This window comes from Meriones unguiculatus, chromosome 7 (assembly GCF_030254825.1).
Source record: "Meriones unguiculatus strain TT.TT164.6M chromosome 7, Bangor_MerUng_6.1, whole genome shotgun sequence".
Lineage (NCBI taxonomy): Eukaryota > Metazoa > Chordata > Mammalia > Rodentia > Muridae > Meriones > Meriones unguiculatus.
The window spans coordinates 105,050,954-105,076,189 of record NC_083355.1 but is presented as its reverse complement, the minus strand read 5'-3'; the positions used below and the strand labels follow the sequence as shown (position 1 = coordinate 105,076,189).

Sequence of the window (25,236 nt, the reverse complement as noted above, 5' to 3'; positions counted from 1 at the left end):
CTACCACGTGTCCCCAACTTTGTGTATTATCTAGCACTTGTAAGGTACTGAAGAATATCTGTTGAATCAACAAATTTAGAAAAATTCGGGCATAAAAATTCTGAGGACATAACTCGGCTGTGTAGTACTTGCCCAGAGTAGGAGGGAAACTAGGTCCAGTCCCCAGTGACAATTATGAGAAGTTCTGGGCAAGGATTTCTGTTTAAGCATCTCCTCCTGGTAGTTTTTACGGCATTAACTTTGGCATTGTAATGGGTCACAGAGTAGGAACAAGCTGGCAAACCTAGACCCACACATTATTAAAGACAAGCACTCGTGGCCTGTCTCCAAGCCCGAGCCCTAAGGAACTGAGTTTCTCAGCCTAGTGTAGCCAGGTGTCTATGTTTTGTAATTTATTTCCCAGAAGTAAAATAGCTTTGCCGAATGCTCTAATCGGTAAATTAGCATACACCATGTTAGCAGACTCTGTTGCTTTGAGAAATGTCTGAAAGAAACAACTCGAGGAGAAATGATTGCTGGCTGTTTTGGCATATTCAGTCCCAAGAACTCAAGAGGTGGAGTTAGGAAGGTCCTGAGTTCAAGGCCAGTTTGGACCACTCTATAGGGAAACATAATGGAAGAGGCATAGGTTAGACTCACAGTTTCAGAAGTGCCCGTCCCTAGTAGTTGGTTCTTTTGTTTCTGAGCCATGGACTTACTTACCTTGTAGGCCAGAACCAGAGGGGAAGCATCAGAGAGAGGCAGGGATGTGCTCTTTCTTTTTAGGCTATGCCCCAATTACGTACTTTCCTACCTCCTGAAGTTCCCATCACCTCTCAAAAGAATGCCACCAGCTAGGGACCAGTTATTCAATACATGAGTCTGTGGGAGACAGCATGTTCAAACCCTATCTCATGTTCAGGTAGATCAGTCAAGCGGAAGACTATAAGAGAACTCCAGAATTACCCCCATTTCCATGTTGTTTAATGTCACAAGAACATCTATTAATATTTTTTTATTTATTTCTATTGTGGTCAATATATAATAGAACATATCATAACCCCATGCATTTATTCATTCATTCTTTATGTTTGTTTGAGATCAGGTCTCAGATCTCAGCCCAAGGTAGCCTGGAACTCAGTGCGTAGTCAAGGTAGAAACTCAAACCCTTTTTCCTCCTGTTTCTACCTTTCAAGTGTGGGGATCGCAGGTGGACGCTACCGTGGCTACCTTAGCCATCTGTAGCCTGTACACTTCTGTCATGGTAAGTGTATTTACAATACTGTTCATTCATTCTCTAGAACTTTACCACTCTTCAAAACTGATGCCATCTGGTTGAGGTTTTCTATTTCTGTGACGTTGACCCCAGTCGGCACCTCATCGGATCATACAGTGCTTGCTCCTACGTACCTGGCTTGTTTACTCGCTGTGCTGTGGCATCCAGGTGTCAGAATTTTCTTCCTTTTCAAGGCGTGTCTATGTGTGTGTGCGCACGTGTGTGTTTTCCATTAACTTGGTGAGCCATACTTCCTTGGGCTGTTCCTATCTATTGAGAAGAGCACAGTTACTGACATGGGTTGTCTTAGTCACTGTTGTGTTGCTGTGAAGAGTCACTACAACCAAGACAATTTACAGAAGAAAGCGTTTAATTGTGGCTTTGCTTACAGTGTCAGAGGTTAGTCCATGATCATCATGGTGGAGAGCATGGCAACATACAGGCCCTGGTGCTGGGGAAGTGACTGAGAGCTTAAACATCAGGAGAGAGAGAGAGAGAGAGAGAGAGAGAGAGAGAGAGAGAGAGAGAGAGAGAGAGAGAACCTGGCATGGGGGCATGGGCTTTCGAAACCGCAAGCCTACCCCTAGTGATACACCTCCTAATCCTTCCCAAACAGTTCCACTGTTTTCAAATATTCAAATATGTGGACCTGTGGGGGCCATTCTTATTCAAACCAGCACATAGGTTGTTGGAGCATCTTTTGTTTTTGAGGCAGGGTCTCTCTTAAGTTCTCCAGGCTGGCCTTGGACTTATAACCTTCCTCCCTCAGTTGGCTGGAATATTTGGATCCCAGGCCTGTGCCACCGCATCCAGCTTGGACTACTTTTTGACAAGTTATAGTATCTACACAGATTTTGTTTAGGCATAAGACTATATTGTAGGTGGTTCTTTGTACTGTGACTGTTACCGTCAGTACTGTGCCATACTGTGCCATGTACATCTTCTCTTAGCCATCAACATCAGTGCACAAGATGCTCTTCTTTGCACCACGTTTGATGTCCCCGTGTGGATTTAGGATGCTCTCCACTTCTTGATACTATAACCACGCCTCAGAAAACATGCTGAGACTTGGCACCTTCGCCTGATCATAATAAAAATAATAAAAATCATTACAGTTGAATCTTGGGCTGGATTTCCTAGGAGCAGAGCCTAAGCAGGATTTGCTGAGGGAGTATTGGGGGCCAGGGAGGAGAGTAACACAGCAGATGAAGAGAGAGCAAGCAAAGAAGACCTAATGTTAAGTCTTGGCCTTGACTGGAGTGTAATTACACCAGCACATTCCCCTTGGAATTAGGAGGCCAGGCTTTTACACTGTCAACCATTTATCTTGGAACTCCCAGGCCTCTTGAAATCTTGAGCCGAGAGCAGTTTGGTAGAAAGCTGGTGGCTGTGAACAGCTGACCCACAGGGCAGTGAGAGGAAGATAGTGACCCTGGTCAGAGAATATTGGCAGGTGGCTGCTACAGGTTCTGGTAACATCTATGACCTTGGCCTGAAGCTGGGTGCTACGCTAAGTATGTAAACAAAATGCTAACAGTCCTGTGGCCTGGGCTCTAGTTCGTCTGCACTGTACTGGCGAGACAAAAGCTGTCTTCTCTGTGTCAGAGGAGCACGTGGAGTTGTGAGGCTGCCTTTGGTGGATTCTAAAACCAGGGCTCATATTCACTAGCTGTGGAATAGAAACATTAATTTCTTAAGTTGAGTTGGTGGGTCACAGGTGTGTGTGTGTGTGTATCCATGTCCATCTGTCCATCCATCCTACCATCCACCAAATCTAGTCAGTCTCAGATATCTGCTAATCTAGTGGGTAGGGGCTATTGAGACCTGCTGTTTCCCCGTAATCTTCGCTGGGATTGAGAATCCTCCTTGTGTGGGGTCAGCATTACACTTTCACTCATTTGATAGGCTTTTCCACAGGTGTGTGAACTGCCTGGCTATTCCCAGTATAAACTCTGAATCAGTAGTCTGACTTACTCCAAGGCTTCATGCTGTTTTCAGCTACAGACCCAGACTCGGACCCTCATGTTTGCATAGCTGGGCTTTGTCAGTTTAACATGTTTCCAGTATAACCTACCCTTCCAGTATCCAGCCAGAAAATGATTTTGTGTCCCTATTGTTGCTATGAAAAGGTGAAACTACAGACCCACAGAAAGCCATCTGCTCACCCATTCCTCCTTCAAACCCAGCCTTAAACTAGTTAATGGAGCTTTTGAACTCTGTTTTCATGACATAAAGCATGCATTGTACCATAAAATCTTTGCATATTCACACACACACAGGCATGCACACACACACTTTTTTCTTGATAACTTTTTAATTATAGTATTAGCATCACCTGTGTGGTGGAAGATATAGTGGCTTGGGTTTTGGTCTCCCTGCTTCTGTCCTGTGCAGAACTGTGGTGAGCACCAGGACAGATGGAGCATGCTAGAGGATGTTAGAATTGGGGTTCTGGAGTGTTGATCCACAGGGGTACACAGTAATCCTAACCTGCCCACCTGGGAGAGACCTAGTGACGTGGAATGGCCTGTAAGGGGCGACAGTGCCAAAAACCTGATTTTTTAGTTTGGCTTCTCTGTAAAAGAAGCATTTAAATTGCCATGAAGTAAAGACTAATCAGCAGGGCTTGTGTATTCATCAGGGACATTGCATACACACAGGCAGGGACCAGTGTAGCTGTACAAGCCAGGGACCAGGTGTCCAGAAACCACTCAGGCTCCTGTGACCCCTCTCAGGGCATTCCAGTGCCCACCTGGTTGTGTCTGTGTCCTCTGCCGGTGACACCGTTGGTTTCTGTGTAAGCTGGGCCTATCTGCTTTTACCCTAGCTCCCTTCCTACTTCCTAAAGCAGGTTCGTGGCACACATACTTTGCGTGGATCCTGACTGCCTTCTGGCCTCCCAGTGGTTTCTGCTTGCACTTCCTCCTCCTCCTTGGAATCATGGGAGATGACTGGTCTTCAGGTTTCTGGGTGTCTCTCTTTTTTAAACCAAGCTAGGTAGGTCACTGGTTATTTGAAACTGGTGCCTTTCATGATCTGTGCATTGGCTCTCCTAGTTCCTGGGCAGCTGTGACCATCAGTGTAGGCACGTGTGGTAGACAGAGTGCCACTGACCTCTGTGTGTGAAAGCCAGTGTGTTCACTGGCCTCCTCAGTGCTCCCAATAGTACTTTCCTGTCTTAACAGCCTGGAAACACTACAGTTCCTTCAGCCAGCATTGTGGGCCTGGAGTGACAAGAGCAAAAGTGTTCATCTGCAGAAAATAAAGTCTGTGTGTGTGTGTGGGGTGGGGGGGGGTATCCTGCACTAATTCTAGAAGATTCACACTCAATCTTAGAACACTTAGTTCTGTCGTTTATAGTCAGGAGAATAAATACAATTTCCATTCTAGAAGTGCTGTGGTCTTTAATACCGGCAGGACTTGGCAGTCTTTTCTCCCTTTCTTAGGCCAGCTTGCTGCATCCAGAGGTCACTTGTACCAGCACAAGCTGAGCTGTCTTTCTTTTGATCAGTGATCTAGACGGCTTAAAAGATGGCACTTGGTGGGATAGGGATGGCTTGGGTAATCTCATTGTGCTCATGCAAAATACACGATACGAAACATGCATGTTGGGATCGGGGAGCTAGCTCAAGGATAAAGTGACTGTAATGCAAGTGTGGGGCCCTGAGCTCCATTTCCAGAACCCCCATAAAATCCAGGTACAGGTCTGTGGGTTTGTAACCCCTGTACAGGGAAAACAGAAACAGGAACATGTTTGGGGTTCCTGGTCAGCCATGGTAGCTGGATTGGTAAACTCCTTGAGAGAGATTGTCTCAGAAACTGGGGAGCTACAGGAAATGCTACAGAACCCAAAGGACAGAGTAACAAAATCAGAGAGCGTGCTTACATCTTCATCCGATTGTACTCCCTCACGGGGCTTGTGCTCCATCTAACATCACCTGCTGGGCAGACTTATACACACACACACACACACACACACACACACACACACACACACACACACACACAATAATTGATTCCATATTCCTCTCAGCACTGAAAACAGTACGCATGTTTTGATTTTAACAACCAGAATTATTTCCATTTAAAGACTGGTGTAGATTTACACAGATGATCTGAGGAGCCCCCCCCCCCCCTAATGTTCCATTCATCACAGCAGAGAGGAGAGAGACAGTTGAAGCAAGAACAGTTTGAATTTGTGTGTGCAGAGGAGGAGGGAGGGTTGCGTTAGCTGAAAGGAGATGGGTTCCAAGTCATGATTATGAAATTTAATAGTAATGAAATTAGCATTCCATGGGGACTGTTTTCTGGGAAGTCTGGTAGTGCAGTCACTGAATAATACATTCTCAGAGCAGCCCAGACTCGAGGCCTCACAGTGGCAAATGGGTTATTTGCTTTGTTTCAGTTGTTATGGTTAAAGTTCATCTAAAATCAATTTCTGCCTCTAAGAACTAGCTTTTTTTTCCCCCTCACTGTAGGCTTCTCCAGACTTTTCTTATAAAGGGTAAAATAGTAAATATTTAGCACAAATTAACACATATATAAATAAACAAATTTGTTGTATCCCAGTAAAGTTTTATTTCTGGGTACTGAGAATTTAATCTCATGTAATCTACAGATCCCATTAAATAGTGGGTTTTTAATCTGTGCCCAGAATCACTGCAAGCCATCCTTACCACCCAAGCTGTGTGGTGTGACTGTAGTTTGCCGGCTTCAAACATGAATCAAGTCCCCTCCCTAATTTGGAGAGAATACTATATATTTTACATGGGAAAAGGAGCTGGACTGCTGTGTGCGTGTGTGCATGTGTGTATGTGTGTGTTCCTCCTCTTCAGTTCCTCTCATGGGGATGCTCTAGGCTAAGAATGCAGAGGAGGGGAAGCTGTTTTCATAAACCTGCTAAGCGTTGCCCCCGTAAGCATCATAACAATGGTGGTGCTGGCTCCTGGTTTCTTTGCAAATATAATCAGGACTCAAGTTTTTGGGTTCTGTGTCCTGTGTTGTTGAAATTGGTTATTAAGGTTTACCATAAATGTGTATAATTATTATTGTGAATAATTGTTTAACCCACTATCATATCAGTAGAAGACACAAGCGCCTGATAGATTTCAGTGTGCCTGTATATTGAAACTGGGCCTGACTACCTTTTACCTCCCAGTCCCACACCCCGTGTCCTGCTTTAATCATTCCTGCCTGGCTACTTCCCATCCGTAATCCCATAAATACGTGCACATATTTTTCATCTGGGCTATTCTGTCCATCACCGACCTTCAGAGCAGGCTTCTCCCAGCCACACGTGCTTTTTGTTCACGCCAACCCATGGTGGCCCTGCCTCTCTAGTCCCAGTCTTGCCTTCCTGTCATCCTTCTGTCCTCCAAACCCACAAACCTTAGCTCCACCTACCTCACTTCTGCCCCACCCAGGTATGCAGGCTGCAGGCAGCCAATCGAGGATAATTTGGGAGGCAAAGTTCACAGATGTCTTCTCATAGAACAGTTAAGAATCTGGGGACAGGCAGGGGACAGGAAGCACTTAGTGCCTGAATACAAAGCATCAGACTGTGCTGTAGCACATCTGACCATGCACAGAACCAAGGCTATTTTTTTGGGGGAGGGGGGCATATCTATCCTGAACAAGTACAGGCCTTTTGTCATTACTTCCTAAACAATATAGTAGAGTGACTGTCTACATAGCATTTGGATCGTGTTTGATAGCCCAGAGAATGATGGGTTTATGTGTATACACACTGTGCTCCTATCTTCTTTAAGGGATAGTAAGCACCTGTAGATTTATCCTTGAGGGACCTCGGGTGACTGTGTATATTACAAAGGCTTAGGTCCCCCAGGCTCTTTTTCTCGCCCTTATTCTTAGAAAAACAGATAAAACACCTGGTTCTTCGGAAATACAGGTGTAGGGCCGCCAGGGAGAGCCGTCCCTGCTGCTCTCATAGGAGCCTGGAGTTTGGTTCCTGTTGCTCATAGTCAGGTGGGTCACAAGGAATCTGATGCCCTCTTCTAGCATCCTCAGGCACCTACATGCATGAACACACACACACACACACACAGAGAGAGAGAGAGAGAGAGAGAGAGAGAGAGAGAGAGAGAGATTGATTTAAGCATGCAGATGTGTCGTGACTTGTCTAATATAATATTTGGGGGACTCAGAAACCTCACAGAAACACCTAGGTTTCCAAGCTATTCTATGTCAAAAGGCATAGAATATTATAGGCAAATCCATATTATAGATCTATTTAGTAAGAATCATTCTCTCCAGGATTCTCCATCCCAAATCCTTAACAAACATAAAAATTTAAATATTTGTCCATTTTGGAGTTAGTCTAGATCTAGCAAGTGGCCCTTTTCTGGGAGGAAGCCTGCTTGACTGTTGCCAGGCGACAGCTCATCCTGGCGTTGGGTGCCAGAGAGCTGTTGGCAGTAAGTATAAATTCTTTTGTCTTGTTAACAAAAAACTAGTGTTAAAGATGCAGTAGTGTGTAAAGGCCGCTCTGTCATCTAGGTCTTTATCTTAGGTGGTAAGTTCCCATAGTCGCGTGACCTTGGCGTACTGTTGAAAGTAACCGTGTTTAGCCAGCCTATCACTCATGTGCTTTGCCATCCCCTGATAGTAATAAAAGTTGTAGGGCGGGCTCTGATGCGATAAGGGCGTTGTTTCCGCAGAAACTCTCCTGAGAATCTGAGGATTTCATTCAGTTATAGTTGTGATGTGTGTCTTGGTTACCCTTCTACTGCTGTGGAGAGACACCATGACCATGGCAATTTATAACTGGGGGCTTGTTTATGGTTTCAGAGGGTTAGACCATGACCAATATGGCAGCCGACAAGCAGGCATGGTGCTGTAGCTGAGAGACATCTTATCTACAGGCAAAGTGCAGAGAGAGAGAGAGAGAGAGAGAGAGAGAGAGAGAATGCCTTGAACTTTTGAAACCTCAAAGCCCACCCCCAACAAGGCCACATCTCCTAACCCTTCCAAAACAGTTCGACCAACTACAGACCAGACATTCAGATATAGGAGCTTATGGAGGCTCTTCTTACTCAAACCACATGGTGTATGCTAACTATGAGTTCATGTCTTAAGTGTGAAGCTCAGGTTCATAAATAGGGGCCAACACTAGGGTCCTGGAAAGTGCAGAAGTCTTGAGTAAACATGATGACGAAATAGCATCAAGGGACAAGTCTTACTGCAGGCAGGCAGGGCACTTTCCCTCTTTTGCTTAGCCAGACACAGCCCAAGGTTGTGTGTATGTGTGTGTTTTTAAGGACAAAACATCCTAGAATAAATTCTTACTTCTTAAGCAAATGCGATATGACTCATCTTGTGCACTCACAGAATTAAAAAGAACAACACAGCATTTGTTTGGTTGGTGCTTTTCTAAGAAACTGTACTGTCTCTCAGATTTGTCCCCAGATGGTGGTCAGCATTTTCTCTCCCAGTGACGTGCTCTAGAGGACACTGTGAGGGGTCACATTAGACACACATTTGACATCAGGCACTTCAGTGTTGATAGTCTCAAGTGGCCTTCCCTTGCAGTCCTGGAGGTAGCAGTGCTCAGGCCCATGCCTTGCAGAGGGGTCAGTTTTCTGGGGTGTCCACTCTAATTCTCTGTCTGATTTAGCTTCAATTTGGGACCCTCTTTCAGAAGATACCCAGAATATTCCAGTTGGTCGGTCCATAGGTACCAGGCATAAATGATGAATGGATTCTGTTATTTCTTGGATTTATATTACAGCTATTGGTTTTGCTTTTAGTAGGATTTTAAAGAACTCGGTACTCCATATTTATAAGCTGTTCGCTGTTATCACTCTCTTGACTACCCGCCCTAGCCCTCCCCTAAGCAGTCAGAAGTCTTGACTCTCAGGAAGTGTCTCCAGAATCTTCATGGCAGCTTTACTCAGTGATGTTTCTCAATCTGGGCTCAAACTCAGACTGACATGATGGTAGGTAGCTAAGGCTGCAAACCTGGTGCTGGGACTCTGCTCTTTGCATGGTTTGTATTTGTGTGTGTTGTCTTTGTCGTTTTGCTGTGAGCTGCACACCTCCTTCAGCATCATGTAAACACAAGAGGGTATGTTCATAGCTCCCTGTCTTTTAAAAGTTGAATCAGCTCAGACTAAAAGGGGATCTGCTTTCAGGTTCTGCTCAAGTTTCCATCTGACAGCATCATAGATATTTTTAGTGGAGTGATCACCAGGAAGAGCTGAAAACAGCTGTATTCAACAGCAGCCAGAGAGAGAGAGAGAGAGAGAGAGAGAGAGAGAGAGAGAGAGAGAGAGAGACTCAGTGGTGACACTACAAAGGTTGAGCCAGTTGATATGGGAGACCAAGGGGCGTGTACATCTGATGCATGCTTAGGCATGCATCCCCTGTTCAGAGCCCTTGAACTTTTGCAGCAATGGTAGTGATAATTTAGTGCTTGATTGCCTTGGCTCTGAGTCCAGCCAGATGCAGTGAGAGGAGCAGATCGCAGGACTGTCTTTGTGCCCATTCTGAGACAGCCATTTATTCTCACTCAGAAACAACTACCAAACTTTAAAAGCGTTTGAATAATTTCCTTAGTTTTCTTTTACTTTCTGTAGATGACAAAGGTCACTAGATATCAGGAACTGGGAGGGGGGGTATGAGTGTGTGTGTGTGTGTGTGTGTGTGTGTGTGTGACACTTTTAAGTGACTTCACCATTTTGAATAAAGAGCATTTAGCAACAAGAAGGTTTTAAGAACAGGTCTGTGTACTTCGTAGAGCTAGTTAGTATTCTCTATTGTTTATTTGCTTGTTTGTTTGGTTTTGAGGCAGGGGTCTCAATCACTATCTTGGAACTCACTATGTAGACCAGGTTGACCTCGAACTCACAGACTGCTTGCCTCTGCCTCTTAAATGCTGAGATTAAAGGCTTGTACTACCACACCCCGTGCCCCTCTTTTTTTCTTTCTTTCTTCCTTTCTTTCTGAGGCGGTTGCTATGCGCCTGCTGTTGCCTGCCACTTAGAATGTGTGCGATGCATGTAAAGACAGAATCTACCTGTGTTGTACTTGGAGTGTGGAGAAAAGGAGACGGCCTGGACGGCCAGCATTGTGTAGAACTGAACAGTTTGCCTAAAGGACGGGGAAGGCAGCTGTTCTAAGTGGAGGGTAGAGACGAAGGTGAGACCATTTACTTGTGCTTGGGAGGACACAAGCAGCTTGGTGTCCTGACCGTAGAAGAGCACGGAATGAGGGATGACAGAGGAAGAAACTAGAGCAGGCGTGGAGCTAAGCAATTCGTACGTGACACAGATCGCAGGGAGCCAGGGGCCAAGTGTTTTTTATCGAGTGCTAGACTGGACTGTATAGGAAGAGGAACCACTGCTAAGTGCACACATCCATGCAGTTCCTACCCGGCAGGAACTGTCAGGTTAGAAGGCGCTGATGGTAAGGGTGTATCTCACAGGTGGCGGGTAGACTACAAGTAGAGCCTCCACACCCTGGGCCAGGAAGCAGTTTGTGAGTGAGCGCCACAGGAAGCTAAGGTTTTCCTGAGTATGTTGAAGGTTTTATTATGTGGACTTTCTTTGATGCCATAGGAATGAGAAGCAGAGGGAACGAGGAACAGTTCTATGGGAAGAATGACTTTCATGTTCGCTGCACAGCAGAGTAACTGTGATTGACAACAATTAATTGTATGCTTCAAAATAGTAGGGAAGATTTTGACTGTTCCCAACACAAGGAGCTGATAGTGTGTGAGGTGATGGATATGCCAATTACCTGGATATAATTCTTGCATGTTGTATATACACATATTAAAAAAATCACGCACCATAGTTATTATGTATCAATTGAAAGAAATACAATCAAAGCTGAGGATTCAGAACAGAGCATCTAGGCCAGCCATAGGCTCCATTCCACCTAGGAAGAAATGTCTGGAAAATTGTCCATTGTAGAGCCCAATCCATGATCTATTAAATCCCTAAACACAAACCAAGAGGAGACTGTATTCCTTTTGTTTTCCTTCCAGGGTCAGAGATATTGTGTACTGAACTTGGGTCTCACCCATGCTATAGGCTGGTGCTCCTCCACTGGAATTTGTATCTAGCCCTCGTTTGACAGGGTTTCACTAAGTTGCCTAGGCCTGGCTTGAAGAAACTTTGTAACCCACGTAGACTTTGAAGTTACCATCCTCCTGCCTCAGCATCTGCGGTAGCTAGAATTACAAACCCATGCCCCCAAAGCCAGCTGACTTTACTTTTTTGAGTCTGTGTTAGTTTTGAATTTACTACTGCAGAAACTGTAGCAGCATTGTTCTCTGGATTTTACTTCCAGGGAGTGGATGATGTTTCTCTGCTTCCTAGGAGAGTTAAGTGCTGTTAGGAATGAGATACACAGAAAGAGTCCGTTGCCTTGGTTTCAGCCTGTGTAATGTTGGAAGATCAGTGACTGGGGTGGGGTCAGAGGTCTTCAGACCTGCTTCTGTTGGTTTTCCTGAGCTAAAAATGCATGGTGTGGGGCTGAGAGAGACTCCTGAGGCCCCTGGGGAACAATCACAATCAAATGACTTGTGCGAATGGCCTGTCAGGAGATACCCAGAGAGAGAGAGATCACCTAGGAGGGCCTATTTCTCTTGAGTGCAGGACAACGATGGATGTCTAGTGGAAGGTATCTGGACAAAGTCAAGTGCCAAGCACAAGTGTTATCTGGCAGACATCAGATGCTACTTTTCGGGAATTTAAAATGTTTTGTCTTGCTTTCAAGCCAGCTTGGATGTAGGTCCGGTAAACCATGGCCATCAGCTTCTGCCTGTTCCTCAGGAATCTACTTTGGGGAGCCTGGGCTCCCTAACCGTGATGACACACTTAGACAGGCCTCCTGCTGTGTCACCAGCATCCCCAAATCAGCATTTTCCTTTTCCTTTCATCATTTTGGTGGGAGTGACTATCAAAGGAATGAACTGGAGAACTAAGGAGACTCTCTGGCTTCCAAACAAATAGGCCAGTTTCTCATCTGACTGGTTTTCGGCATCTTGAAGGATACCCAGGAATAAGACTGTCCAAAACATGGGTGAAATATTTAGAGCTCTGATCTCTTTAAAACTCCAAAGATACACAGCAGTGACTTCTGCATGACAGATACTTCTTGTTTTGAAAATGGGCTTATTTCAAGGGAAGCATGAGAGGGCGACACTACAAGTCACATCCACCTTGTGGTGGTCACTGCCTCAAACCAGTGCTATCATCAAAGGACAGAGTGTGCACCTGTGTTAGCTCTTGCTTCCTAGTTCCAGGACTGCCCAAGCAAGGACTTAGAAAATCTGCCATGGTCAAATGGGGGATGTGACTCAGTATGTTTAAAGCTTGGGACTCAGGTACCTCACCCCCACCCCCACCATATACAAAAGGCTGAAGCCTGCCCTTGAATTAATTTTACACAACAGATGTCTCCTCTTACAGGAGACTACAGCTCTGCTCCTGAGTATCTAAGTACTCCAGCCCCATTGACATTGTCTGGAGCAAACAGCTGGTTCCACTCGGCACCACTGTCAAGACCTCCGTGAGACCATGGCAGAGAAAGGAGAAGGACTAGGCTTTCTCAGTCCTCAACCCCAGCCTCAGCCATATCTGGGTTCTCCCTGGGGTCATAATGGCCTGAGGGGAAGGTGCAGGAACTGTCCCTTCAGCTGTCTCCACCCCAGAGACTTGTAGTGTTTGACAAACGCCACCACCCCCGTCCACTTGGGTTCTGTGTTTGTGGTTACTATGGTTTGGCTATTGTGTCTATACAGTCACCTCTGGTGGAGGTCTGGTCCCTAGGGGTTACTCTAGGTGGGTAGTGATGTTGGAAGTTTGCTTTCACTGCCATTGTCATTTGTACCATGAGACAGGCCGCTATGGCTAAGGGTTGGCATGTGCCATTTGGACTTCAGCTTCACAAACAGTGGGCTAACTCTTCTTTATCAAGTTAGCTGACTCAGTTACCTCGTGATCACAATTAACTTTAAGCTGATGCTACAGTGCTTTGTAAGTACAATGTTGAGAGTATATAAGGGACTTCTACTCAGAGTTGTGATAATAAACCAGAATTTACTGAGTGTGTCCTGGGGGCCAGGTCTGTGCTGAGTACCCAGTGAGGAGATGACACTTTGGCATCCTCTGTAGTTTCTCAGGTGGGAGTCGGGGCTTGCAGCCAGAGAGCTGGCTGGGCCATTGGTATTTAAAATCTTGTGTCAACAGCAATACTGTTGGGGCTTAGAGAAGAGCCACATGAGGAAGCTTCAGGCAGAGGGGTTCTTAGTGACTGCTGCCATACAAAAGGGACAGCAGAAGGGATCCAGAAGTGACAATCTCTCCAAGTATCTTACAGCACTGTCTGTCATCTTTGATACAACCCAGAGTCTTCTATGTATTTGTTTGTGGGGCGTGTTTATCCAGATCTCTTGGAGAATGGGACTGGTTTTTTTGTTTTGTTTTGTTTTTTATTGTTCTGTCTGCATTCAGTGGAAGGGATTGTTTATTGAATGAGTGAGCAAAAGAAAAGAGTAAGGGAATATGCCTGTCTCATTTCGGGAGCCTAGGAATAGAGGAACAAAGCTCTCTGCCCTCTTAAGAGTGGCTGCTTATTCATTTATTTCCTGCTTGTTGACTTTTTGCCACTATAACAAATAACTTGAAACAATCAACTTATCAGGAGAAAAGATTTATTTTGGTCTTGATTTTGTAGGTGCCAGTTCATGATGGGCCCATTGCTTTCAGACCTTAGGAAAGGTAGGGAGCAAATGGCAGAGCAAAAGTTGTTGCTGTTGGGCCAGGAAGCAGAAAGGGGTAAACGGAAGAGACCAGAGTTCCATAATTCCTTTGGAGGCACACCTTAACACAAGTTCCCACCTTTAAAGACGTCACTATTTTTTCTACATAGACTCTGGGAACCAAGCCTCCAAAACATGAGTCTTTTGGTGACACTCAACCTCTAAATTGCACCTGTCTATCCGCCTTCCATTTATCTATCCGTTTATCTCCCTGTTATCTACCACCTAATATCTATCCAGTTATAGCCTGTATCATTATCATCCACCTTTACCTATCACTGTTTATTTATAACATGTCATTTGTCTGTCGTCTGTTGAAGCATTGCCAAGTGCACATGACCTTGTGTGCCCTCTTGACCGTTTGTAAGTACACAGCTCCGTGTAGCTACTCACTGTTGTGCTGTCATTAGCCATCTCCTGCCTCTAGAACAGCCACTCCCCAGGGCCCTTCCACCCATCTTCCATCAACCAACTGTCATTCCACTTTCTGTCTATGATTTTCATGACTCCAGGCACCTCAGATACATAGAATCATATAGAACTTGCCTTTCTGTGACTGGCTCCTTGCACTTAGCCTAATGTCCTCAGGGGTTTACCCGTGTTACCTCTCTCTGGCTGAAGACTATTCCCTTAGTATGTACTGCATTTAGCTTATCCACTCATCCACCCACTCATCCACCAATGAGCCTGTGACTAAGGCTACTGTGGACATAATGTACACATATCTGGAGTCCTTGCTTTTATTGGTCATGGGTGGGGTGTGGGGTGTATATTCTGAAGCAGAACAATGGAATCATAAGGTTTTCTTTTTTTTTTTTTTTTTAAGATTTATTTTGTGCATGTACGCCTGCTTGGCAGAAGAGGGCATCAGATCACATTAGAGATGGTTGTGAGCCACCATGTGGTTGCTGGGAATTGAACTCAGGACCTCTGGAAGAACAAACAGTGCTCTTAACCACTGAGCCATCTCTCCAGTCCTAATCCTAAGAGTTTTTCCCTGTGTATGCAGTGTTTGTATGTGTGTACAGGTGCAACTGCACATGTGTGTGCGTGTAGACCAGAGGAGAAAGTTGAGTGCCTTGCTCTGTGTCATTCTATCATTTTCCCTTGAGATGGTGTCTCTCATTGTAACTTGGGCTCACTGTCCGAGTTTCTCCCCCAGGCTGTGGTCAGCAAGCCCCAGTGGTCTTCCTGCCTCTGCCTCTGCTGACCCCCAGGTTACAGGGTATGTTCATTCTTGGCTTTTTACTGGAGTGGTGGAGAGCCAAACTCAGGCTCTCATCACTGCTGAGTAGGCCCTTCACCCACTGAGCCATCTCCCTCGCCTTTGACTTTTGAGGAGCCACTATGCTGTTTCCATTGTGCTGTGCCTTGTTGAGGGTGAGACCCATGGGCTCTCTGGTGACACTGATCATAAGCCTTTCTTAACTACCCACATGGACCTTGCCCTCTCTCTGGGCTTCGTAGACTGACATGGATAGGCCCGGCCATGTATGCACAGTGGACTCACATCTCAGAATCTCTTGTCTCCTTTTGGAAAACATAGAGTTGATCCTCTTGAGGCCTTCAGACAGATGTCTTGTGGGGAAGTCCCAGGCTGCTCTGGAGTTTAAGCCGGGACCAAACTGGCCCCAGACTTGGAGTTCTAGGAACAGCTGCTCAGCTCTCCTCTGCCCCTGTTTCAGTTGTGATCAGTAGGTTCATTTGCATCTTAAAGGAGCAGTTTTCTTATCAGCACCATTGAGTTGGGAACCACAGTACTCCATTTATGTAGAGTGGCCCATTTAAATGGGGCCCATTAAGCAGTAAAAGTAAATGTGGGTGTTTTACAAATGCAAATACATCATGCAAATAATGTACTTTCTGCTGAATGATGCCATGGTTTTCATATGTAAAATTAGAAACGTGTAGCACTAAGATAATGATAAACACCTTTGCAACTGTACGCTGAGCTGGTGCATCAGAAACCCAGCCTCGGTTGAGGCAGGATTTCGGCAGTACGCCCAAACAGGCCTTCCATATTATCCAAAATATACATGTACTTATCTAGTTATTTATATATTCCTAGGTAATCAAGAAATCACAGAAAAGAGGAGTTCAAAATCACCTAGCTCATTACTTACCATCAGTGATGAGATTTATAATTTTCTCTCCATTTTTCAAAGAATGTTTATGCGGTAGCAGGGGAGGAAGGCATGGTATACATGCTCCTTTGTAAAAAGATTTAATTATAGCTCTATTAGGGATTTGATTTTAATCCTTAGAGCTTGAATAATTGTGTTAGGAAGATGCGAGCAGCACTCTGCTATTTCTTTTAGTAGAATTATGACAACTGCCGACCACCGTGCGCAGTGACCTTCGCCTAGCCCCCGGCGGGGCGTCACTGTTGGACGAGGCATACATGCCTGCAAAATGAATGAAAGGATTAAGGCACCAGAGTAGAGAGACAGTATGGACTGTGCTTTGTTCCCTGAGGGGCTGGAGAGACTGTAAGTGCCAGAAGAATTCAGAGAGCTGGGTAGGAGTTGTTGGAAAATGCCTTCCTGGGGTCTGAAATGTAAGTTGATCCCGAAAAGGTGGCTCTGCTGAGAACACAGGACAAGGGCAGGCAAAGAAGAGAATGGCTTCAGGTGGCTTCTAGCAGCAGATGGTCTGAGTGTTGTAAAGACCCACCCCCGACAGGAAGGTGCTGGGAAAGGGTGGCAGGACTTCTGAGCTGGCTGCAAGGCGTAGCACTTGATGGTACCTGCCCCGACCCATGAGCTCTAATGCTTTTGTGTACACTGAAGTCTTCAGATGAAAAAATTCATGGCAGTTCATTATATAGAGGACACACAAAAACGATATGCCTTGTTGGCATGGAGCAAGAGCACCAGTGACACCTGTGTCCCCAGCAACGCCTCTGCCAACCCCAGGGTTGGTGTGGGTGTGCACACTTGGCTTTGCAAGGGTCAGGAGGGGTTATGCAGGGCAGATGGCTGGGAGGGAAGGTGTGCGGGAAGACCTCCAGGCTGTTAGGGAGAACGCAGAATCAGTGAGGCTACAAGGGAGAGGAGTACGGGAAACTAGTGAGAATTGACAGAAGTGGGCAGAGGACGACAGCGGGCAGGGGCAGTGTTAGAGCCTCCAGGAGTCTGGCCCGAGCCTTTGATAAGTCGTCACCAAAAGTAGGTTTTGTTTTCTTCCCCTTTGCTATTATGAGGAATGAGAACTTTCATCCCCTCAGCCAGCATTTGATGGTTACAGCCAAGTTTTCAGTGTTGTAGTTAGTAAATGAAGACTCCAGAAAAACACAGGTGTGCTGTGTCTGGGTGTTGAACATACCACGTGAAAAACAGTGACCAATACATGGTGGAATCTTCCAAATTCATATATTGGATGCCCCAAGGCTCTAGGACCTCAGAATATGACCTCGTTTGACACTAAAGCCCTTGAAGATGTAATTAGCTGCAATGAGGTCCTGTTAGAGCAGGGTAGAACACTAATCCAATATGGTTGGTGTCCTTAACACTCAAGAGGGTGTTTGGACAGACATGGGAGTGTGGGGTCCAGGCTAGGTGGACACCAAGGCAAAAGTCAGCATGACGTTACCAGAAGCCAAGGAACACCCAGGGTTTCTAGCACGCTAGCAGAAGCTCGCAGAAAGGACTGGAAAGAAAGGAGCAGAGCGTGTTCTGAGGCTAAAGGTAGAAGGGATTTTAAAGAGATAACACCCCACACAATGGAGAGTTTATGTAACCAGAAGCAAAGCCCTGTTATTTGAGAGGGTGGGAGGTGAGGAATGGGGAGGAGGGTGGCTGGTGGGCATGTTCCGTTTTCTCCATCTTTTTGTACTGTGTTCACAGAATCTCTTAAGCCAGGCCATTCCTCAACAATAGAAATTTAATTCTGGAGCCTCAAGCTCAAGATCAAGGTGTTGGCAGGTTCCTCATCTGGTCCCCTGTAACAGACTCTCAGGGTGCCCTAGTAGCAGGTTTCAGCATGGTAGCAGTCTCATGAAGCTTTTATAGATACAAAACAAAAGGGAATCCTAAAGCAAGAAGCTTTTCAGATACATTGGTGGGAATATCAGGTGGGCACCGCCCAGCAGAGCATGGAAACCCTGCTGAGGCCTCAGGTGCTGCCCAAGACCCTGGGCCTTTGTTTGGGATTCTGGAAGCCTGTGTTCTGTCAGCACCTTTTGAAAGGATTTATCAGCTAGAAGGGGGCTGGCTACGAAGGGACTAAAGAATCAAGATAATTTGGCTACAGGCCCGTAACATCCCAGCTCTCCACCATCGCCAAAGCTCTAGGCCACCCATCTGCCTGGTAGGACTTTTATATGGTACGGGTAGGACTTTTTATAACTTTTCCTTCCTTCCTTCCTTCCTTCCTTCCTTCCTTCCTTCCTTCCTTCCTTCCTTCCTTCCTTCCTTCCCTTCTTCCTTCTTTGCTTCCTTTCTAACTTCTTCCCTCCCTGTTCCCTCCTTCTCTCCCATCGCCATTCCCTCCCTCCCAAAACTTTAATTGACAGTGGAAAGCAGGCCAGCTATTTGATTTGAATAAAATATCAAGTCCATTTGCCCCAGAGCTGGTATCACTGATGTTGTTTGCAAACAGGCATCTCAGGCCCAGTGTACAAGGGCATGGGTGGTCATGAGTACACAGGCCTATCTGTAGGCTGGCTGTGGGAGTCTCCAGTGACCCCGAACTTGCTTAGATACAAAGCCATCCCATTTCTGTGATCAGTGTTTTGCCCTCAGAGAATCTTGCCACTCTATTGCTTAGCCTTTCTGGGGTCCCAGACGGTGGTTGTCTGATCCCTTCAGTGATTGCCTCCTGACAGTTGTAAACCTCGCAACAGTTGCCAGCCCTGGGAGGTTCCCATCTGTCTGGTTTTAAGTTTCTTAGGAGGAGGAGGAGTCGTCGTCTCAGATGCTGTTTCTTTAGCCATTGATGTCTTAAAACTATTGGTTGTGTCTAGACTGAGGAACAGTTGCGTTTGGAAGCTCTCAGCATCCTTCAGGAAAAGATAAGGATCACCCTCACCTGTCACAGGAATGCAGAAAAGATCCAGGTTCAGAGAGCCCAGAGTGCTTCAGGAAGTATTGGCACCAAGCTATAACTGGCTCAGGTGTCACCGTGTGGCCTAGTATGTCCTTGAACTCCAAACAGCAGGTTTCTTGGAATCAGGACTACAAAGGGGACTTTTGCCCTTTACAGAACATGTCTCTTTGACACCCTTACCTCATTTTGCTCTTATGTGCTGCAGATGATCAGTTACCCCAAAGTTTGCAAGCAGAGAGTTCAGGCTTGGGCAAGTTAGAAGACCTGAAATGTTAGACGCTGCATTTTATCCTGTGTGCTGTTCACATCTGCGCTGTTCACCCCACCTCAGATAGGACCAACTGCTTTCTGGGATCCCCCTTTAACCCCAGACACTCCCATTTTATTCACCCCCTTCCCAGGTCATGTTTCAGTAAGTTTGATTTTCTTAAAATCGTTTTTATTGTTTGATAATTCATACATGCTGATAATGTTTTTGTTGTCATTGTTTTGTTTGTTTGGTTGGTTGATTTGGTTTTGGTTTTTTGAGACAGGGTTTTTCTGTGTAGCTCTGGCTGTCCTGGACTCACATTGTAGACTAGGCTGCCCTCAAACTTGCAGAGGTCCACTTGCCTCTGCCTCCCTGAGTGCTGGGATTACAAGTGTGTGCCAACATGCCCAGCTATATAATGTGTCTTGATTAAACTTCCTCCCCCGTTGCCTCCCCTCCAGCTCCTCTTCTATTCCCTCACGGCTTTTCACTCCCAGCTTCATGTGCTCTTTATTTTTGTAGGCCCCTGAGCCTGCTCACTTAGTGCTGCCTGCAGTGCAGGGGTGCAGAACTGTCCACAGCAGCCTCTCAGAGGCCACACGTCCGAAGAAAATTATTCTTTCTTCTCTAGCAGCCATCAATTGCAGTAGCCCTTTGGTTTCTAGGGACTTCATGATTCATCCCCTAAGCCACACTGGGGTTCTGGCTGGCTTGGTCTTGTGCACACAGTCACAGCAAATATGTCCAGCAAATAGTTTTGCGGCAGCTCTCTGCTACCTCTGGCTCTTACTATCTTTCCATTCACTCTTCTGCAGTGACCCTCGAGTGTGGAAGGAGTCCTGAGACTTGCAGATAATTGATCATACCCCAAGGGATGCTTCCCTGACAGTTGGGGTGATTTGTTACCCCCAACTTCTGTGTCTGTCTATCTGCCCAGGCCCCCCTAATGGATCCCACCATTCCACATTTCAGAGGCTTAATTAACATCTTTCTCTCAGGGGTTGTGGTAGGGTCTTAGGTATGTTCTCTGCTCCTGTTATCTTCCTGGCGATCTAGCCACAGTTAGTTTAAAGGGGTAGAATTCCAACATGCATTGTTTTGTTGGTTGGTTTCCATTCTTTCTCCTCAGGTGGTGGAGGCATGCTTGGCCTAGCATACTGCCTGTACTAGTGGCCCCTGTTGTGCAACCGATGAAGTCATGTGTGTGTGTGTGTGTGTGTGTGTGTGTGTGTGTGTACTTGTGTGTACTCTGTTTTATTCCTAGCAAAATGTTCAATGGTGGATGTACAAATCCTGAAGATTCCTTCATACACCCTTTCTAGCGATGGGGTGTAACAGGAATCCCTGCCAAGCTGCTTGAAGGGTAGTCAAGCTCAGGTCCCCCAGAGGACTGAAGGGAGCTGAACCAGCCTTTCAGTGTGCTGTGGGCCATTTTGGTGAACAGCAGGGGAAAGTCAGATGGAGTGTGAATTGGCCCCGTCCTCCTGCCTAACACTCCAGGCTTCCATTCCAGAGCCCCCTGTGTCTCCCTCCACACCACCCAGTGCTTTCTCCCCGACTCTCAGTTTTTATAACCTTGGTAAAACAAATGTAACCTAAAACGTACTGTCTCGGCCATTTTTTTAAAGTGTGCCGCACTGTAATGTAAAGAGCACTGGCGTCATTGTGTGGCCAGTCTCCAGAACTGTCCATCTCGCAAAGCCAAAACTCTGCCCGTTCAGTGCCCACTGTCCACACACCACCCCTCACCATGCCTTCCTGCTTTGTCTCTGAGCAACTTCCCCGGAGACCTCATGGAAGCACACCCTGAGAGCGTGGTCCCCTCTGCCGGCTTCATTCGTTTAGCATTCCTTCACTTGCCCTCCACGTTTGAAGCATCCTGTTCTTTGTGGTCTATAGTTCATGCTTGGCATCTTGGACCTTAGAAAAACATGATCTTCACTGCTGGCTTGTTATGGGGCTCATAAAACATCCAGACTGCTGAATATAGGAGGGGGTCCTTTCAGAACTGCCTGAACTTTGGGTTCATACGATGTCCCAATTTCACAGTGACTGAAGCTCACGTACAGAGGGCGGACATCTGACAGACCGTATCATGATTCCAAGACCTACCTCGGGGCTCTTATCACCTGTTGACTCCCAGAATCCTCTTGAGGGTGAAGAAAAGAGCACGAGGCCCGGGAGTGATTGAGTGCTGTGGGCCTCTTGGGGACACATGGTGTGCTATTGGGGAGATAGTGTTCCACTCCGGGGTTTTGTTGGTTCTGCTCTGGGCTCAGCGTGCAGCAGAGCAGTGTTGCAAAATGCTGGTTCAGGGACAGACTTTTTGGCAGGCAAGACCCTCTTAACCTGTTGGCCGCAATCCTTTGTCACCGAGTTGGAATGGCTGATAGTGCTGAAGGTCACCGTTAGCACATTATTGAAATGAGACATTTGCAGTGCGGGCCTGGTATTGTTTTTGCTAATAGGGGCCTGATGTCTTTTCACAAACAGTTAGTCAGATTGCTGTCCCCAGGCCAGGACTTTTGCCTAGGAAGAGATTCCTAACAAAAGACCTTCCGTGGGGAAGGGTGGCTGCTAGTTCTCTGTATGGGAAGGGCGGGAAAGGGCAACCCGGAAGATGAGCAAGGACAGGAGGCAGGCACTCTGGAAGCCCAGGGCTGCTCACAGTCCCCTGACCTCCCAGGACCGTGGTTGCTCACCTGTGGAATGGTGACCCCTGCCCTGCCTGCCACGCAGGATCAGGGAAGACTGTTGGGCTTGTCAGGCGACCACGTGCTATCCCAGTGATCAGACGTGTGGGAACCATGGTGAGATGACCAAAATTCACTCAGTTCCGGGTGCTTCCTGGCCATTCTGCATGAAAGTGACAACACTCAGCAGCCTCTCGGATTTACAGGACAAGGTTCAGGAGCCTGTTCTTAGCATGTGTCAACCACCCTTCCCCTCCACTCTTGATTTGAAAAGGGGGTAGGAGCTACAAGCATCACACCACCATCTTCTTGGAATGGTTGTAGTTAATATGCATTTTGAAGTAAATTCGTTTGGATGTATTTTTAACTATGAGCTCTCAAGGCCAATCAGCCAGGGATGTCTCCAGCTGTAGGAGTGAAAATCAAGTTTGTGCTTTTTGAGAGTGCAGCTGGAGCCAGGGCCATTAGCCTCCCTACAGGCATTCCTTGTCTCTCTGGATGGCCTCAGAGGAAAGTCTGACAGCAAGTTCTTCGGGGTCACAGATAGGACTTTTATTAGTTTCCCCCTTCTTCTTCCCAGTCTTTCGTTGCACCAAAAGCAGTTCTCAGTAGGTGCTTGATAAGTCCTCAAATCCCTAACAGTCAGATGATGTCATTTTGAGGGAAAAGCTAAAAGGAGCCTACGGAATATGGCACTTGGTGCTCCAAAGCTTTGCAGCTATCAAGATGGAACGTCCAGCTCTCTTAACTGCTACACACACACACACACACACACACACACACACACACACACACTCTCACACTCTCTCTACAGGCACACCATTTACATGTATGCACACACACACACCGCACCACACCTACTCTTTGAGTGCAGCAAGTATTGATAGCCAGGGGCCATTGCAGGCAGTATGCTGGGCCACACTTCCCTCCATCACTCCAGGACACACCAGAGGGACAGCAGAGCCCAGTGACCACAGAATACTGATGAGTGACTTAAGGTGTTAAAAGGGGCGCTATAGAAATCCTCCGGTAGATCTCCATCATACAGAGAATTTTCCTTATCTAAAACCACTGGGTTTATCTGACCTCAGCTCCCCGAGTTTGCTCCATCCCGGGTGTCTACTCGGTTGTCTGCCAAATCAGGGTCAGGATAAAAAGGCGATTTGGGTGGCAGTAAGCTGGATATCCAGGCTTCTGCAGTAATACTCAATTATTGAATTCTCCAGAAGCAACGAACTCCTCTGTATAATGAAGCCCTCGGTTTTTAAATATCTTTATGAATCAGCCGGTTGAGTATTGGCAGCAGCCGGCCCGCCGGTTCCTGCTTTATTATAGAGATAAGGTGGTAGGGCTCCGGGGACGTGCGGGGGCGGCTAAAGGCCAGCTTAAAGACCTTCACATACCTTGTTCTTCCTGACTGAGCCTCAAAGGAGCCACAGGGGAGAGGAGTCAGCTTGCCACCACTGTCCTGCACCTCCAGCAGGGTCTGTGATCGTCCTGTGCGCCTCCAGGGCTGAGAATCTGGGCGACAGGGAACACGCCCACTCACTTTTAATATAGTGGGTCCAAAGCAAAATAAAACAGCAAGTGTGTGAGCACTGGAGTTCCCCAAACATGTTCTTATCTGCAGGTTCTGCTCAGACCTCCACAAGAGAGCAGGTGCTACGCTGAAGTAAGCAACACCATCTTTTGGTTGCCCGGTACACATAAGAGTTACATTTAACACGATATCTGTACAGAGTAACTCTATATAGAGAGAGTTACATTTAACATGGTGTATGTACAGTCTGTTGGGCTTGATGTTCAAACCTCAGCTTAAAGCTCCTTTGTTGCTAAAGAATGCAAAGGATTATTGGAACGGAGGACACTGGTGCCGATACAGTTGCTGCACACAGGGTGTTCAAACCTGTAATTCATAGAAAAAGGAAAGGGCAAAGACAACCTGAAACATAGCAAGTATATGAGAGTGAAGTGCGGTAAAACACGAGGTGCCTGTGTTAGCAAGCGCTTCTGACATTATCATGCTATTTAATAACATTTCCTAACTTCTCCTCAATCATGTGCCGTGTCCCCATAGCTATGACAATATTTGTACCTCTGGTAATGAAATTCTTGCAGGCAGAATGCCACTGGCATCTCCCTTCCATGTTAACAGCGTTGCTATCCTTCATAACCAGACTCCAGCTGACTACTAAAGCATTCTTGTATTCATTCAGGGGCGAGCATGAGAGTGTGTGTGTGTGTGTGTGTGTGTGCGCGCGCGCGCGTGTGCGTGATCGCGTGTGTTCAAGTGTGCTTCTGTCTGTCTGTCTGATGGATTTCAAGATATATTTCTCTGGCCAGTTTTAATTTGTTAGGTTGAATATGATTGATGCTTGCGGTCACCAACATCATTTGCCACATACTATTTTGGTGAGAGTAATTTAAATTGCCTCTTGGGTTGGATGTGCTAACATTGTGAATTGACGGCTTTCTAAAATTAATCTTGAGCCAGTCCTTGATTGAGGATAACCCTCTTTCCACTCGAAGGGTTTTTCACTAAGATTGGGCAGCTATAAAGTTCTTCACCGACTGTCTTAAGACAGTGAAAATGCTCATCTACAAATTCAGTGAGCGCCTGAGTGATATATCGACCTCATGGGGTGTTCTTGCTTCTGCTGCTACTAGAATGTGGGTGTCAGTGCGTCCACAGAGTGTTTTATGGGGTACAGAGCGCAACAATTTAAGACAAGAAATTGAAAACAAGATGCAAAGCAACAGGGAGGGTGGGAATGGATCAAGGTCACATCTGTGCAAAGAGAATTTGGTTGAGAGAGATAACAAGGAAAGCCAGCTCAGGCATATAGAAGACAAGTTTTGATGTGTAGCCAGGAAGTGGCCGTGGCCCTGGTCAGTCACAAGACAGGGACAAGACCTGTTAGCCACGTGCACCCATGAGCTCACAAGCAGGTGAGCAAGCATTCTGTGCTCAGTGCTATCATCTAATCAGATCAGCGAACCACAAGTGTTTGCTGGTTGCCTGTGGACGTCTCGGTGGCCAGGTGTGACCCTGGCCAGGATGATAACCGGAACTCTCGCACAGATGGTTTCGCCTCAGGGACCAGAAAGCCTGTTTTTAACCTAATTGTTTTTAAAGCACACCTAGGGAAATGTTTCCAGGCCAGCACCTGTGAAGTTCGAGGAAGGGGTCTGCCAGGGAAGGGCT

General features: G+C 46.4%; 1 protein-coding gene across 7 annotated transcripts in view; it reads left to right on the top strand.

Annotated features, from left to right (window-relative positions):
• Foxn3 (forkhead box N3) overlaps nucleotides 1-25,236 on the top strand; it is a 369,982-nt gene that overhangs the window by 248,713 nt on the left and 96,033 nt on the right. The window lies entirely within an intron of this gene.